This window comes from Chiloscyllium plagiosum, chromosome 4 (genome assembly GCF_004010195.1).
Source record: "Chiloscyllium plagiosum isolate BGI_BamShark_2017 chromosome 4, ASM401019v2, whole genome shotgun sequence".
NCBI classification, from domain to species: Eukaryota; Metazoa; Chordata; class Chondrichthyes; order Orectolobiformes; family Hemiscylliidae; genus Chiloscyllium; species Chiloscyllium plagiosum.
This window is the reverse complement of record NC_057713.1, coordinates 104592859-104610475: the sequence shown is the minus strand read 5'-3', so window position 1 is coordinate 104610475 and position 17617 is coordinate 104592859. Positions and strand designations below refer to the sequence as shown.

Sequence of the window (17617 nt, the reverse complement as noted above, 5' to 3'; positions counted from 1 at the left end):
TCCTACTGGATCATGAGATAGTCCTTGAAGGATTGATCTGAGATTGGCCTCCACAGTGATTGTCTGCACACAATGCTCTGAGGTGGCTGGTTGGGATGTGGATTCATAACGTCATAGAGTCCTAGAGCATGGAGACAGGCCCTTTGGCCCAAACTGGCCATGCTGAACAAAATGTCCATCAATGCTAACCCCATTTCCCTGCACTTGGCCCATATCCTTCTAAACCCTTCCTTAACAACAGTTGATTTGGCACAAGAGTTAGGCAGTACTCAAATCATGCCCTGACAGTTGATATGGAACAGAAATTTAGTCAACATTTTAAGATCAGTAAGCCAGTTTCCATAAAAGACATAAATCTAAAAAACAGTAGCTGTAACTCTGTATCTGGACTTCAGACTTCTGAATTTTAGATCCTCTTATCATTGTTTTAATATTTCCATTGTGTTCCTGCAATTAATCATAGTCTCTCACATTACTTTTACAAATGTCTGAACAACATTTCTGTAGAGTTTTTGATAATCTTTTGAAAGATTTCTTAAAGAGCTTCTGTTTAATAATGAGCTCCTCAACATATGTATTAATATCTGAGCTCTCCATTGTTTAGTTTCTCACCGCTCTTTGTCAATATGCCTTGGGCTGTGTTTCGGCAGGTGCTGCTGACCTCTGGACCTTTTCCCTATGATAGTTATCTTGCAGTTTTTAATATATTTTACATAATATGAGCATCACTGGCTAGGGCAGCATTTATTACCTATATTTGTTCATCAGAAAATGACACTAAACCCCCTTCTAGAATCAGTGCAGTCTATGTGGTGTAAATACACGCACAGTGCTGTTAACAAAGAATTTCCAGGAATTTGATGCAGTGACAGTTAAGAAATTATTATATAGTTTCAGGCCAGGATGGTCAAGGTCTAGAAGGAAACTTGAATGGTTTTGCTCCATGCACCTTCTGTATTGATAGTCATAGAATCCCTACAGTACAGAAAGAGGCCATTCAGCCCATCAAGTCTATACAGCATCTGACTCAGACCCAGCCCCCTACCCTATCCCCTACCTCCCTATACCATGGCTAATCGACCGAGCTTAAGTATCCTTGGACACTATGGGCAATTTACCATGGCCAATCCAATTAATCTACATATCTCTGGACCATGGGAGGAAGACCATGCAGACATGGAGAGAACATGCAAACTCCACACAGAGAGTTGCCGAAGACTAGAATCAAACCGAGATCCCTAGTGCTGTAAGGCAGCAGTGCTAACCACTGAGCCACAATGCTGCCCATTATCCCTTGAGATGGTTGAGCTTTCAGATTTGTAAGGTGCTGTTGAAGTGCCCTCAGAGAGTTGTTGCAGTGTTGTTGTGAATTGTTGGAACTGTACTTATGCAGACAAATAAAGAATATTCCGTTACATTTCTGGTTTTAGAGGCTAGACAGGAATTGGGAAAATTAGAAGCTAAATTTCTTGCTGCAGGATTCCCAGCCTCTGCCATGCTCTTGTAGCCAGAGTATTTATATTGTTAGTTCAGTTCAGTTTTAGCTCAATGGTAGCCTCCAGGATATTGATATTTTGAAATTCAGAAATAATAATATCATTGAATTTCAAGCGACAGTGGTTAGATTCTCCCTTGTTTAATGGTCATTGCCTTGTGTGTTGTAAGTAAATCACTACAATGTTGACTAGGTGCTGGTACTCATGGACGTAGATTGCTTCAGCATCTGAGAACAAATGGTACTGAACATTGTGCAATCATTAGTAAGCATCACCACATCTGACCTTATGATAGATGGAAGGTCATTGTTGAAGCAGCTGAAAATGGATGCTTAAAACACACAAGAGAGAGAGAGAGAGAGAGAGATCAACTTATCACACAAATGTAAATTAAGTTAGGAGTTGTGAGTTTCTTGATGCCAATCTCAGTTGTCTTTTGACGTCAGTTCAGACAATTTTGTATGATTGCTGCAGACATTTGAGGCGGACATTTCTTTCTTTCAAAAACCATTTTAAAAGATCTTGAAGGTCTTGAGTATTAAAATTAGATACTGGAACTTGCTAGTCCATATTTTACACCACTGAGATACTACATTCAGTCAAATGCTGCCTTGATATCAAAGGCAATCACTCTCACCTCACCTCAAGTTCAATCCTTTTATCCAAATTTGGACTAAGTCGTTCATGAGGTCAGGAGCTGAATGGTCCAGGCAGAGCACAAACTGAGTGTCAGTGAGCAGGTAATTGCTGAGTTAAGTACTGATTGATAGCTTGACATTGACAAAACTATCACTCTGCTGATGATCAAGACTAGACTGATAGGATGATATTTTTGAGAGTGTGGTGCTGGAAAAGCACAGCAGTTCAGACAGTATCTGAGGAGCAGGAGAATTGACGTTTCAGGCATAAGCCCTTCATCATACACCCGAAGAGTCAAGTCTCCTGCTCCTCGGATGCTGCCTGGCGTGCTGTGCTTTTCCAGCACCATACACTCGACTTTGAACTCCAGCATCTGCAGTCCTCATTTTCTCCTGATAGGGTGATATTAACTCGGTTGGATTTGTCCTGCATTTTGTGGACTGAACCGATAGCTGCCAATTCAGGATAATAATTTTATGAATGGTGCAGCACCTTTTTTTATTTCTTCACAGCTACTTGTAAAGGTAGACTATGTGACAACATAAACATCAGAATTTTAATAACTGTTCACAGATTGGAAAAATCAAAGATAAAATGTTACACATAGATTGAAAGAAGCAATAGTAACTCTTTTTGGAATAAACTGTTTCTTGAGATGAATGGGACAGTGGGAAAATGTTATAAAAAGGAGGTACAACAAAAACACGTGAATTAACCATCCTTAGGACAAAGAAATAAAACAAAGCTGTTTCCTGGGAGAGAGAGGAGGTAAGACTTATGTGATAGTCTGCTGCTTCTTGACTAATGGACCTGCCTGCAGCAGCAATGTTCTGAAGTAAAGGGGTTCATTGCAGGAGGAAAGCGGTGTTTTAAATAGACCCCAAATGTAACAAAGGAAAACAGAGTTATTTTTGATGAGAAGGCAAACTGCAGACTTGAGGCCTCTGAAATCAGTGTTGGAGATGAAAGAATCTAAAAGTGAGAACGTCACACTGCAAAGTTGAAAGAGAAAAGCATGTACAAATTCAGCAGCAGAACTTCAAATAACAACATCACAGAAGGACTAAACCTGGAGACTTCAAGAGACAGATTATTATTGGTTGAAATCATGGCCAGATTTCACCATTTAATCAGGGAATAGCTAAGTTGGGTCACAGTCTTGTATTTGCTTACTTGAGGGTATTTTAAAACTTTAAATTATTGGTGCTGTCAGTATTTGATTGTCAGTGAGACTTATATAGCAGAATTAAATATAACTTGTGATAGCTTGTCCACAACAACTAGCAATAGTGCTGTGTGCAGTTCAGAAATGTATCCTTTCTGAATACAGCTGAAGAATTGTCAAAAATTGGAATGGCTCTAGTATACAAGATATACAAGTCATTCTGTAGGTGTCCTTTATCTTGTTAAAATTCTTTTAAATGGTGACACAGAGCACAAAAAGAAAAAGCTAAAACTAATCTGAGGAGACATATCATGAAATAGTTAAACACAGCAGCCAATCATTTGTGCTTAGAAATAACATTTCTTGCCTTTGCTAGTTTTGCTTGTCTCATGAATGTTCCACTAACTGAAGTAACATTACAATTAGATAAATTCTGGAAAAGTCTCAAATTAAGCATAAGGTCTTGGAGTAAAATAATCAGGTACAAATTAATAATACTGCCTGGTACATGAAATTGTGATTGATTTGGAGATAATATGCTGACCAAATTCCTGCAAGAAATCTTAAGTGCTGTGAGCACTTGATTGTTAAAAAAAACCTAATAGCAGCTGTTTCATATGTCACTAATAAATTGGTTAATGAAAACAGCTGTCAATGTGATTTCTTTGGGTAAACTTATTGATCAGGGACTTTCAAAGGGAGCACTTAGTAAAGTCTGCCACATGTGTTACCAATGTTTTCATGAATAGAAAGATAAATAAGAAAGCTGAAAAGCATTGACTTTCTGCAAATGATGTAATGTGTGTTACCAATCATAACAAAAAAAACCTTTGCAATCTGATGTGAGAGAAAAGAAGGCTTTCTGAAAAAAACATTGACTTCATGCCCTTTTCTGATATTTTTGCTTCTCCAGTGTTACAGTTCTCCATCTGATTCCTGACTTTCAAGGACAATCCTTTGTTTAATGGGCTGTTCAATATTAAAATGATTAAATCCTTGACAATATACCTTGGACATCGAATTTCCAATAATCAGCTGCAGACAATTTCTCAATGACCCTCCAGTTGTGCCACCTAATTTGCTAGTTCTTCTTATGTCAACATTATTATGGATCAAGGACACGGGTAGTTGAGCATGGGATCTGGCAGCTTCTGCAGGCTACAATACTGTATGTTCACAGGTAAGATGTGGGATTTTAATGAAGCCTGCAAGAGCAGGAAATGTGGCATGCAGGGTGACAGAACTAGGTGGGAGTCAAAATTGTGATTTCCCTATAGTATATTGGGATGCAAAAATTAAATCAACAGTGCATTTATGGTGTGTTGATCTCACGTTGTCCTGTTGTGGGTTCACACTTTAATATATTTGCATATGATGAATACTCCTTGTGTAAAAATTCTTGAAATTACATTGCCTTTAGAGAAAGTTGGCTGTACAATAGAATACGGTATCCAGTTTCTGTTCATTTTAAAGGTAGTGTGGAGCAGTTGGCTTTATGCAATTCTTGATGAAATAAATAACTCTCCTCTCTTTTAAGTGGGTGATACAAGGGAGAGGTGAGTTGGATAATGGCAGCTTGTGTGGAGGCTGAGGTCTGGCAAAGGTGAGTTAGTGATGATGGGATGTTGTAGTGTGGAATCGGGTCAAAAGACATAGAGGTGTAGAAGAAGGACCATCCTATTTATGGGGTGGGGTGGTAAGAACACTTGGTCAAGGTAAGAAAATAACAGGCCTAAAAGCCACTATCAGTACTATCCAAGTGTGGGTTAGTTCCAGGGTCCTGGCTGGCTAAGCCCTTATGAGGCTTTGTGTTCACTCAGAATATTTCAATTACCCCAACTACAGGTAATCTTGGAAAATGCATTTTACAATGCAGAGAAGTCGAGGCCAACTGAACCTATATGTTCAGCCACGTCTCAAACAGTCGCAATATTAAAGGACACTAATATCAATGTTGATTAAGGAATGAACACAAGACACAACAATATTTTTTTTTCCACAATACAAAAATACTATTAACTCCCCTGTAATAATCTCTCCATTTAGTTCCTTGAATAAGTCTGTCTTAGCTTGGCATATAATGATGATGCTTGTGTGAATGCAGAGAACCAATATTACGTTGTCTTAATTTAAATTTGAAAAGCACCCACATCCCCGTTGTCCCATGACCTCTCAAGCCCTTCCCAACCCAGTTATAATCTCTTCCAATCCCTCCCTTCAGGCAGAAGATACAAAAGTTTAAACACACGTATCAACAAGTCAAAACCAGCTTCTTCCCTACCGTTATTAGACTTTGGAATGGACCTCTCTGATTTTAAATCTAATGTCAGGCTTGCTTGTTCTGCACCTACTTTGCAGCTGTAGCTTTGTATTCCTCGCTCTGTTTTCTTACCTTTATGATCTTTGTATGGTATGATCTACCTGTATTGCACACAAAACAAATCTTTTCACTGTACCTAGATACATGTGACAATAATAAATCAAAGCAAAAAAAGTCTTTATGTTAATGGCAATGCAGTTAGGCTGGAATTTTATGGTCATGATAAAGAGTCTCCTTTTTGTCCAGCAAGCTCCTTCGTAACCAATCCATAGTTAGACCATCATCAGCTGATGGAGGGTTTCACCACAGCTTCCCACCGCACAAGTTTGTAGATGTCTTCCATCCATGTTGCTGCCACTTTTGAATGTGTGGAAACTAACAAAAAGTAAGAATGAAAGAGTGCACCAGTTAAGAATTTAGGAATACTGTGCCTTGCTTCAAATTCTGCCTTATGACTGTAAATCTATATGACAAAATTTCTTGTTATGTCCATGACATTAATGGTATGACAACTCTGCATCTGTACAGTGCTCTTACTGGTGTACAGAATCCAAATGCACTTCCCAACAGAGAACAACATCTCTTTTGAACAAGGTAGCGAAGGTATTTGAATCAAGCTGAAGACAGGTTTTGAGATGTTTTCAGGTGAGATGTGTAACAGCAAGGTAGAAGAATTTTAGAGAAGCGATATGTCAAGTTGTCAGGATTCAGAGATTCACCACAACATTGAAACAAAAATTAAAAATTTTGCGTAAGAGACTGACATTGGACAGGTAGGGTGCAACACAACTGCAGATGCATCATTGTATAATTCAGTATTTATTGACAAGGACTTTAAATAAGAGTGCTAGTAAACTGAGCCAAAGAATGTTGTGAAGGTTAGGGATTACTGTGATATAAATTCATGAATGGTGCCATTTGGGACATGTTGAATTTGTAGACAATTGAGATGAAGAGGCTGCCATTGAGATGATAAAGGGTCGAAGGCTCGTTGATAATGGTGTATCATGTGATAAAATAGGTAGGCTTGTTGGTCCATGAAGCCATAGCTTAATATTATTCTTCCTTGATTTACTGTTTTTCAATTACTTACCATTGGTTACTTAGATTAGCATTCTCCTCAAAGAAACACACCAAAATTGTTCTAAGAAATCAAATTCCAATTTAAAAAGTATCTTAAAATACTCTTTCACACAGAGGGAGGGGCGTGTATGGAATGAGATGCCAGAGGAAGTGGTGGAGGCTTGGACAATCACAACATTTAAAAGGCATCTAGATGAGTGTATGAATGTCAAGCGTTTAAGAGGGATATGGAACTAGATTACATTTGGATATCTGGTCGGCATGAAAAAGTTAAAATGCCTTAGAGGGGTGAGTTCCATGCTTTCAGGACACACTGGAGACTCAAGGGTTAAACATTTCACTGCCAAAGGACTTATTGCAGTATCAACTGAAGGCCTGTACTCTGACAATACAGACAGAATATCTCAGTAGGGGGAAGAATTAGAGCCTAATGGAGCCACACATGTGGATTCCCCCTGTAGCCCCAGACAGAGGTATTTGCCCTTCCTGACATAACTGATCGCCTTGGCCACAACCCTGTTAGTCTGTTTCCCGCTCCCATTGTCTTACTTCCCCTCCATATTAGCATAGGTATGTGAATACCCCCATTACAGCAAGCAACCCTTCTGCCTTGATCTATTCCCATCAACACATAATCATGAAGAATGTAATAATCAGTTTCTATAATCCATTCACATGTTATCACAGGGCACCCACATTCATCGGGCTTTGTAAGTTCTTAATTACCTACTTTAAACTATGTGATGACAATTGCCTATGTGACTGATAAACCTTTTGTTTAATTCCTATAAAATATACTGTCTCTGTGTGGGGCAGAGATTTGTGAAAAAGTGTCACTACAAGTAGACACATGGCTACTTTGGAGACTCTTTGAATCTCTCTCTAGCTGTCCAATAATAAAGCTACTGCTGTTGTACAGAAAACTTGTTGTGTCTGGATTTGTGGAACAAAGCAGACATCAACATTAGGTGCTGCAATTCAGATCTCAACATAGGGAGTGTCTCACAGGGCTGAGCAAGTGGCACAAAAATCTGAATTGGGCAGAATGGAGCGATAAGGGTGCCCTGGGGTGTTAAACCCCAGACTACGCCTTGTGTTCAGCCAGACGATCTGTCCGTCACCCCGTGGAACTGGTATCTTGGCAAGGTTGCACAAACCACCCCAGCTTATAAGGTAGGAAAGTTGTCCAGTTGCTATAAAAGACTGCGGGGTTACACTGGCCATTCTATGTTGTGCAAATTCTGGTTTGGGGGCTGCCTCTTTTGAACATGGCTGGTGGAATTTGATTTATAGATATATAGAAAAGAGAGCAGGCTCGGTAAATTTCTCATCATGCAGTACTAACACGGTCAGTGGAAATTTATTTATCGTGGAGCGGAATAGTAAAATGGGACAATCACTTGATGTGTTGAAAAATGTGAAGAAGGGCTTATGCCCGAAGTGTTGATTCACCTGCTCCTTGGATGCTGCCTGGCCTGCTGTGTTTATCCAGCACCACATTTTTCAACTCTGGTACTCCAGCATCTGCAGTCCTCACCTTTCTCCCAATCACTTGATGTGGCCGGGAAGGGGACGCCTTCAAACCATGTGCAAATACTTACCTGATTGGGGAAAATAAAGTGCAGGACTGAACAAATGATTAGTGCACAAGATTTGGCCTCTGGAGGGGAATCTTGGGTGCCTGTGAGCAAATAGTGAATTTGATCTGGAAAAGAAACTGTGGGAAAAGGTGGAAATCCCACCATTAAGGAATGGAAGGGGAGGGCTGATTACAAATAGCCGGTCACTTTGCTAGCCAGCTGGAGAAATAATGCCTGTGACAGGGAGATAGAGGTGTTAACTGCAGATGGGACTTCGAACGGCTAGGAAGCGCTAGAAGCAGAATGTGGATAGTAGGCGATAAAGGGAACAGGACAAACAGTGCAAAGAGGCTAAAGCTGGGGAAGACAAACTAGAGGGGTTAAAGCAGCAGCGCTGCGAGGAGTATGAAAGCACTTCTCGGAATCCCAAGCTCCGGTCTGGCATACCAACCCTGTTTTGAGGAGGGAGGGAATGACACACAGAGAGAGGAAGAATGGGGATGCTATCCCAGTGCACCGAGACCACCAGTTGAACCACCCCCGACCCCTTCCCCACTGCCATACCTGAGCCCTGAGAGAACGAGCATCGCTGACCTGGTTAAAGTGCGTACTAGGAAACCTGTGGCACCCTGCGATCTCTGTCTGGGATTTTCACCATCTCCATGTCACCTCCCAAACTATGTTCCCCATCAGGCATTTACTGAACCCCAAAGCAGATGAGGAAGATGTGCCACCCACTATCAGGGTTTATGTCCTATGGAAACCCCAAGAGACGATCATGATTATGAATCAGGCGCCAGACTGTAAAGATAAGCCTGTCCAATTCACTCAGTATGTCACAATGCAGCACCCTGGGATCTGTTTGCCCTTTACTTCTTCTGGTGACAAATCATGCAGCAATGAAATGGCAGGAGAAGATGGGTGAGGGTGATGGAAAGGGGCTGGTCCCCACCTATGAGGATTTAAACAACAGATTCAAAGATGTTGTGAAACTTGAAAGGGTTCAGAAAAGATTTACAAGGATGTTGCCAGGGTTGGAGGGCAATCTTTTCACACAGAGGGTGGTACGTGTATGGAATGAGCTGCCAGAGGATGTGGTGGAGGCTGGTACAATTGCAACATTTAAGAGGCATTTGGATGGGTATATGAATAGGAAGGGTTTGGAGGGATATGGGCTGGGTGCTGGCAGGTGGGACGAGATTGGGTTGGGATATCTGGTCGGCATGGACAGGTTGGACTGAAGGGTCTGTACATCTCTATGACACTCGAGTGAATCAAATTGTCCAGTCATTAGAACGTGCCCTGCCACAGCCCGTTAACATTAGCAAGGTCCTAGACTACAGACTCCAGGTGGGAGAATCCAGGGGAGACTTCTACGAGAGATTTGTTGCCTGTTATGGGACCTTTGGGGATCAAGTTTTTATCTCTGGGGAAAGACTCACCATTGATTAACTCCATGGTTCTACAATGTGTCCCTTCAAGTCTTGCTGATATGATACGGACAAACAACATGGACTGGTCTGAAAACACCAGGTCCCAGATGGGAAGAGCCCTTATGTATTACTGGCAAGGTCAGAATAACCCCAAACCACACTCCGAATCTCACCCAAACACTGAGTTTGTTCAGTGGCCCCATAGGTGCTTTGCACCCCAAGTCAGTACTAACAAATTCCAGTAGAACCAGGATACCCCCTGGGCACAAACTCGCTCCTCCAGATGCTGATCCAGCGACAATCACTAAACCATCTTTCCCGACGGGGACCTTGGAGGGGGACACCAGGGGTGTCCCCTGACGCACCTTGGATAAGAGGGAGACTGGGCCGATTCCCAGTAAGGCAGCCAGGCCAGTGTTTCAACTGTGGGAGGCCCAGTCACTGGAAGGCTGAATGCCCCTTTCATCCAGAACCAGACTATACAGGCCCAGACCGGCCAGTCCGGATTCGTTTCACCTCCAACAATCAATTCGCCTGATTCCCAAATGGTAACCTCCCCAGTTGTCAGCACGTCCCCTCCGCAGGAACCCAATGTTACCTTGCAGATTGCTGGAATGCCAATCCTATTTGTGATAGACGTGGGGGCAACCAATTCCACCCTTGATCAGGAAATTGAGGAATAAGAAATTTCATCTATCAGGCGAGACCGTGGCGCTCGCTGGGTTTGAAGGGACAAGCGATGTATATCCTAAAACTGTTCGGCTGAAAGCTGAGTTCTGCAGGCAAGCCTGCTCAATTTCATTCACAGTAACAGCTAAGATCAGATGGAACCTGGCAGGCAGGATCTGCTTTGTCCTCTAGGAGTCGAGATCACCTGTACGGATGAGGGCATTACAGTGGGACTACACAGCCAGATGCAATTCCCCTCAGTTTGCGGGTCCCCCAGTGGTGGGGGCTCAGCATTGAACAGTCTGCCTTCATACCGTAGCTCCTGACCCCGGACCCCCATGTGATGGTCTGCTATGCTCCAAGAACATAGACGGTACTACACGCCGTTTGAGGGCATGGAATTCTCTGTTTCGGTTATCGGTGAGGTTGAAGGTAAGGAAGACTCTGCTTATCTTGTTCAAATCCCACACTATCTGTGGCGACAAAAGGGGTTGCTAGTACCACACATCACGTGTTAAATCTAAAGATATGGGCCACCTTGCCTACAGCCTGACACTACTCACTTCCGATACCACGGGACGGTAGCAACACTTCACAGAGGGCCTTTTGAAACACTGAGAATTCCCACAGCAGAAGGTCAGCATCCTGACCCACCACACATCCTCTGTGAACCCAACCAGGGACATTGAACCCCAGCTGTGCGCTGCCTCTAAACATGAAGTCAGCTGCACCCCTTGCCTTCCTCTACAAATACGACCAGAAGCAAACCAGAGCCTGCCTTCAATCCCACAGTATCCCATCAAATCAGAACAGGGAATCCAGACCCTCATTGACTCTTTCCTGGCACAAGGTATCCTAGTCCCATGTAAATCACCTTGCAACATCCCAATCTTCCCGGTCCCCAAACCAGGCTGACAGGACTGGAGGCTAGTGCAGGACCTGAGGAAGATCAATGAGACTGTGGTGCCGTTACACCGCCCCCTGTCCCAAACATGGCTACCATATTAAGCTGCATACCGGCTGATGCCTGCGGTTTTACCATCATTGATCTACAGCATGCCTTTACTTACTGAGGCCAGCAATATACTTGGACCCGCCTGTCCCAGGGATTTGTCCACTCACCGACCCTATTCTCCCAAACCTTCCACAGTCAGTTACAGAGCCTGAAACTCAGCAAGGATCTACAGTTGTCCAATTATGTAGATGGTTGAAACTTTATTGCTGGAACAGCACAGCAGGTCAGGCAGCATCCAGGGAACAGGAGATTCGACGTTTCGGGCACAGGCCCTTCTTCAGGCCTGTGCCCGAAACGTCGAATCTCCTGTTCCCTGGATGCTGCCTGACCTGCTGTGCTGTTCCAGCAATAAAGTTTCAACTTTGGTCTCCAGCATCTGCAGACCTCACTTTCTCCTCAATTATGTAGATGACCTGCTTATCGCTAGTAATGGCCTATCTAACTGTGAGACTGGTACCACAGTATTACTGAACTTTTTACACTCCCTTGGGTAGGTGGTTCCACCCTATAAGATCAAGCACTGTCAAAAGGAGGTGACATTTTTGGGGCTACTCCTCTCCACGGGGAATGGAAATTGACAGCAGTACGCATTCGACCCATTGCAGAAACCCAACAGCCTACGACCCCTAAACAAATGTGAGCCTTCCTCAGCCTTCTAAAATTCTGTAAGCAATGAATTCCAAATGTCATCCTTCACACCTACTGACTCTGCTGGCATCAACCAATGCTCCCCACCCCCTGTAAGAGTTCACCCTTGCAGCTGACGGCACTTACTGTGTTAAAAAGCAGTCTTCTACAAGCCCCAGGCCTAGGCCGACCCCTGTACGATCGACCATTCCAAAGGTACGTCACCATTAAGGATGGATGTGTCACTGCTGTGCTCACCCAAACTCACGGAGACAGGAAGCGCCTGGTGGCATACTTTTCAACTAAATTGGATCCGGTAGCAGCTGGCTTCCTGCTCTGCTCACAAATACTTCCTGCTAGACATGTCCTTGTATCAGCCGCCTCAAACATCACCCTATACCACTAACCATGCATTCCATTGTCGACCTTCTCACTTCCTGGCAGACTCAATGCTGAATACAGGCACGCCAGAACAAATATGAAGCAGCCCTACTCGACAACCCGCTACTGACCTTTTCTCATTGCACCACCCTGAATCCAGCCACCTTCCTGATGGAACCCCTACAGCACCTCTTTTCTCCCGAACACGACTGCTCATGGCGATTTAGCTGACTTGCCCCTTAAACATGCAGACTTCACCTTCTACATGGATGGCAGCTCCTTTTATTTCACCTACAGGTCAGCAATGCTCCAGATACGCGATTGCTACTGATGATGATGTGGTTGAATGCACAGGCTTCGAAACTCCATTATCAGCACAAAAAGCTGAGTTGTTTGCCCTCACTCAGGCTTGCATCCTGGCAGAGGGGAGTTCAGCCAATATTTACAAGGACTATAGATATGCTTTTGGCATTGCCAATGACTACAGCGCTCTATGGGAGCATAGGGGATTTTTAACCTCTATGGGGCAACCCATTAGTAATGCTATTTTTCTACAAAATCTCTTACAGGCCTTTAACAGTTACCTTCCAGCCTAGCAGTGGTCAAATGCTCAGTCCACATTAGTGTAACTGACAGAGTCTCTAAGGGCAACGTGCATGTAGATGCCGCCGTCAAAGAGGCAGTGTTACACCCTGCTCTCCTAGTTCCTTTGGGCTCACTTTTGTAATTAGGTATTGCCGTATGAGAACGGGTATGCCAGACCTAGGTGAGATAGGTCATTTAGAGGGGGATGCTCCTGCAGAGGAACACAGACTGTGGTCACAGATGAGGTGCACTATTAATGCCCATACCAAACTATGGATGATCCCTGCGGGGCAGGTCCATGTTCCTTCCTTGTTTTTACCTATCCTAGTAGACTATGTACGTAACTGTACACACCTAGGCAAGGAGGGAGTGGTCAGCACTTTGTTACAGACCTGGTAGCACCCAGACTTCCAGAAGATAGCTGAGAAACGAGCACAAGCAGTTTTGATCTGTAAAAGGACAAATGCTGGAAAAGGGTTGCCTTGCAGTTCTGGGACTATCACCTTGCCTGGTGGGCCTTTCAATTGTTTACAATTAGTTTTTTATAGAACTACCCAGAGTACAATGTTAAGTATTGTTTGGTAATAGTAGATGGGCTGTGGCAATCCCAACAATGGACAACACTGCAGCAATGGTGGTGAAAATACTGCTGAGGGAAATAATTCCCCGATATAGACTCTCAGAGACTATTAGCTCAGATAATGGGCCGCACTTTGTGGCCAAATTTAACCAGGGGATTTGTAGGGAACAAGTGATAAGACAACAATTCCACAGTACCCACCACCCAAAAGCAGTTGGAGTGGTGGAACAGGCAACTGGTACCCTAAAAAAACAAGCTGGTGAAGCTAAAACAGTCCTAAGTTGGTTGAAGGTCTTCCTTCTAGCCCTATTCTGGATTACCCCTTCTAGCAACACACGTCTGTCTCCTGCTGAGGTGGTTTACGGGAAGCCCATAAGGACCCCATGGGGACCTGGGATGGTCCAACACCACCCCTCCCCGAGAGACTAGATATGAACACGCTGGGAGGGGAAATGGGGGTGTATCTACAGGGACTAACCAGGTCCCTCCATACATTTGCAGGTATGCCAGGCTTACAGAGAAAGCGACGATCTGCCTGAAGGAGACTATCCCGCTGCCAAGCAAGGGGACTTTGTCCTGATAAAGGACTGGGAGCGAAAGAAGTTGGGACCAAGATGGAAAGGACTGTTCCAAGTGCTGCTAACCACTCCCACAGTTGTGAAAGTACAAGGCCATCCTCTGTGGATACACAAAACCAACTGCAATAGAGTCAGCATGGAAACAGACAACAACTAAGGACAAGGATATTTTCCAAACTTGTGACCTTGGTGACTTTGGGAGAGGGGGGCTTGACAATAGATGGATCCCAAATTGACCGTCCGCAATATCATACCTTTTTGCACCTAGCCTATCAGACAGCCTGCATAACGGAGAGAGACAACCACTGCTGGGTGTGTGCCCACATGCTCTTTCACTCGGTGGGAGGGATCCCTTTGTGGCCTGTTTGCTGGCACAAACTGGCCGAAAGGCTTCAACGCAGGAGCCATTCTGCTAACCTTGCTAACATTTATGCTGCACAAGAGTGGCAGTCAGCAGGGTATAACCTGACCTCATTCAGAGGCTGGTATCACCCTAATTACAACCAATCACCATAGGACCCCCACCTCCCTTGTAGTTCTCAACAACACCATCGACTACACCATTCATTTCAGGTGGGAAGGGAAGCCCACCAAATACATTTATGTGGGGATGAGTGAATGCTCATCTACCACCTCCTGGGTTGAACCTATTCGGAACTTGACAGAATATGGGTACTTTATGTTTGATTGGTCCAGCATCCCCAACAGAACCTTAGGCCAACTCTGAATAATCCTGCTCCCATTGAGGGGGGGGAGGCTGTTTCTGGCACATACTTCATTTGCAGATTAAAAGCCTACCCCTGGCTTCCCTCCGATTGGGAGGGGTCATGCTACATGGGGTATATTGTACCTCGTGTTCGAGTTTTGGGCAACCTGCCCTCATCCCTGTGATCCAGAAGATCCCTCACCAGATTCCTCATCTGGGTGGGAATGTCCCTCCTCAAATGATCAAAAGGAGGGATTGAAAATGTTAAAATGCCACAGAGGGGTCAGTTCCTTGCTTTGTTTCTCTTTCAGAACACATTGGGGACTCAAGGGTTAAATGTTTCACTGCCAAAGGACTTACTGCCGTATCAACTGAAGGCCTGTACTCTGACAGAACATCTAAGTAGGGGGGAGGCTGACTGTATCTCAGAAATAGAGCCTAGTGGAGCCACATATGTGGATTCTCCTGTAGCCCCAGCCCCACATAGAGATGTTTGCCCTTTCCAGACAAGACTGATAGCCTTGACCACAGCCCTGTTAAAATGCCTCCTGCTCCCACTGTCTTACTTCCCCTCCATAACATAGGTATGTAAATCTCCCACTTACAGGAGCAAATCCCTTCTACCTTAATCTCTTCCCATCAGCACATTAATCATGAAGAATGCAATAATCAGTTTCTGTAATCCATTCACATGTTATCACAGGGCACCCACATTTATTTATCGGGCTTTGTAAATTCATAATTACCTACTTTAAACTGTGGTGACAATCGCCTATGTGACTGATAAACCTTTTGTTTAATTCCTATAAAATGTACTGTCTCTGTGTGTGAGGCAGAGATTTGTGAAGAAGTGTCACTACAAGTAGACACATGGCTACTTTGGAGACACTTTAAATCTCTCACCGGCTGCCCAATAATAAAACTACTGCTGTTGTACAGAAAACTTGTATTGTCTGGATTTCTGGAACAAAGCAGACATCAACAGGCATGGATAATTTGAATCGAAGAGTCTGTTTCCCATGTTCTACAGCTCTGTGACTCTATCGATAGCTCCACACACAAAAGAATATTACCTTCAAAAAAATGTCATTAAAAGAAGAAAATGGTAATTGTCAGGATAAGTCACACATTAACCCATTTGAGACAGAATTACACAATAGCCTCAAGCCACTTCAAGTATTCACTCACTTCAGAAGTACTCCTCCCCATTATTTCACAACGTAGGCAGTCCAAATGAGATCAAATCTTCTTCTCAGTTAATCGGCTACATTGTACTCCAAAGAACCAATGGTGCACTGTCCAACCTTGAATGAAATGTTTAATATTGGACGTTTTATATTTTGTGGAATCCATAACAAACCCCCACAAACAACACATACAAAAATCCAACTGGGTGGGGGGGGTGAAGTGTGATTATTAATCAGAATACATAGCAAGATCTCCTTCCCTAATAACTACCTTTAGTTCTGACTTATTGTGTGTGATTTCAAATGTTTTGGTATTTAATCAGCAGAAGGTGTATTTTTGATATATCTTACACTTGAGCAATTAATTAGTGTGACAAGCATTGAATCAAAAGCAGTACAGCAAAGAACATTTATGTTCCTTTAAATAGCTGTGGAATCTCTTTTATCATGTATTTTGAGGGCACACTATGGGTGGAATTTTCTCAGCCAGTGAATGAATTGGGCACTGGAAAAATACAGTGAGAATGGTAAAATGTGATTCTTGATGTTGGGGAAATATAATGTCTGATTTTCCACCCAAGAGCTACCATATGAGTCCTTCTGTAGAGTAGTGAGAGAATTATTTGCATGTGATAACATCTCATATCAACTAAATCTCACCTCGGTAAAGAGGGATGAGGCAGTTTGCTACTTTACAAGGCTGGAAGTTGAGAAACAAGATGGTGACAATTCATGACATAAACGTCTGAGTAGGTATCTGGTGGCTAAAGCTTTCTGCTCAAGCCTCCATCTTGCCCAGCAGTTCCTGATAGCTCAGGTTATGCTCCATGGGTAGCAACTGCCTGCATCATTTATCCATGGATGTTGGCCTGGACACGGCACATATCAACATAGAACATCTCTAAATCACTTAGATTACTGTTCACCACTTCTAAACTGCAATTTAAGAGTATGCTGGCGTCTTACATTATGATGTTACTATCAGGCCTCTTGGCATACAAGCATAGACACCTTCTCATACATTGACTGGGTGAATCTTAGGGTTCTTACTTTGCTCCTTAGTGTTCACTCACTGTGAGCCTTCTTGGATACTCACAATCTCACTTCCTTGCCTTTCACCTGAAGCATGTAATGTTTTTCAGCAATATATAGTCAAGGGAGTGGACATGTTGCTGTTTGATGCTATGATCTTGACATACCATGGTATGTGCAAGCATCTTTCATGGCAAGCATACTGCTTGTGCTTCAATCCAAGGGTCTCGTCTCTGTCAAGTCAAGGGGGACTGTAGTCAATGTGGAAGTATTGTTTTAGAAATCAAGGGTATCATCTGCTCTTAGTCCAGGGAATTGACAATGGGTCAATCAGATGCTTGGACCGTTCAGAGTATGTATCACTACTGTCCAGGCAATAGGCCATGATCAGATTTGTAGGGTCAGAGTGACCAGTCCAGGGGATAGCAGTAAGTTAATCAGGGATTAATCATAAAGGTTAGCCAGGGATATAGTCATACATCAATCAGAGCTAACTTTCCAAGTTCATTGGAGGTGGGGACACAGTCAATCCAACAGGTCT

At 43.4% G+C, this 17617-nt stretch overlaps 1 long non-coding RNA gene across 1 annotated transcript; it reads left to right on the top strand.

Annotated features, from left to right (window-relative positions):
* The first annotated feature begins 4041 nt into the window (after window positions 1–4041).
* On the top strand, window positions 4042–16577 carry LOC122549592. Its single transcript, XR_006311596.1, has 2 exons — window positions 4042–4480; window positions 14075–16577. It is a non-coding gene; the product is annotated as an uncharacterized LOC122549592 (long non-coding RNA).
* The last annotated feature ends 1040 nt before the right edge of the window (window positions 16578–17617 follow it).